Genomic DNA, 1,024 nt, shown 5'->3' with positions numbered 1-1,024 from the left:
GTTAGGACTTGGGACTCTAGAGCCAGACTACTTGGATTCAAATCCTAGTTCTGCTACTTAATAAATGTGTGACCTTGGGCAAATTACTAAACCATTGCTATAATCCTATCTTACATTAAATTCTCTTATTCATACCTAAGTTTTCATTATCTGTAAAATGAGGATAATATCATTTTCCTCATAGGATTGTTACAAGGATTAAATGAGTTAGTATGTGTAAAGCTCTTTACCTAGTTCTTAGCATGTAACTAAGACAGTGTTAAAACAAACAGCAATTACAACAACAATAATACCCTCAAGTGTATGAGGTCTTCCCTGCCAGATTGTGAGTTTCTAGGTAGGTAGGGAGGGACCGTGTCTTATTTATGGAATTTTGCATCTCGGCACCAGTGCCGAGCACGTAACAAAGACCTTTGTCAAATGTATGTTACTTGAAAGGATGAATGAACTTTTTAGATGCACTCAGAGGGTGATTCCTTACCAGGCTACAGATCAAAAAGGAGACATTATCAAACACCTTGGTGATTGTCCTTGGGGGAAGTGTTCTCAAAGCAACCAGGGAGTGTGTGGATGAAATGTTCCAGAGAGTTAAATTTCAGAAGTTAAAGATGATGCTGTAATTTAACTTTTCAGAAGTTAAAGAAGCTGCTGTAACTATCAGGGCCAGGGAAGGTATAGCTCAGTGGTATAGTGCGTGCTTAGAATGCATGAGGTCCTGGGTTTAATTCCCAGTACCTCCATTTAAAAAAACAAATTAAAAATAAATAATTAGAACTCATTACCTCCCTCCCTCAAAAAAAATCATAAAAAAAAGAAATGCAAATACTTTAAAAAAAAAAAAAGAAGAACTACATAGGCAGCAGAAAAGAAAAACACTAAGCAATGTAAGAATGAAAGTCTTTATTTGGGGGAAGGAGATTCTGTACTAGTCAGATGAAAAAACCCCACTAGAAAAGGGGTGGCAAACTTTCTCTGTAAAAGACCAGATAGAAAATATGTTAGGCTTTGTGGGTGATGCTGTCTC

The 1,024-nt window shown here is 36.7% G+C and overlaps 1 non-coding gene across 1 annotated transcript; it reads left to right on the top strand.

Annotated features, from left to right (window-relative positions):
- Positions 1-667: 667 nt before the first annotated feature.
- On the top strand, positions 668-740 carry TRNAS-AGA (transfer RNA serine (anticodon AGA)). Its single transcript has one exon. It is a non-coding gene; the product is annotated as a tRNA-Ser (tRNA).
- The last annotated feature ends 284 nt before the right edge of the window (positions 741-1,024 follow it).

This window comes from Camelus dromedarius, chromosome 5 (assembly GCF_036321535.1).
Source record: "Camelus dromedarius isolate mCamDro1 chromosome 5, mCamDro1.pat, whole genome shotgun sequence".
Classification (NCBI taxonomy): domain Eukaryota; kingdom Metazoa; phylum Chordata; class Mammalia; order Artiodactyla; family Camelidae; genus Camelus; species Camelus dromedarius.
The sequence above is the reverse complement of the archived record's forward strand: the minus strand, read 5'-3'. Positions and strand labels throughout refer to the sequence as shown.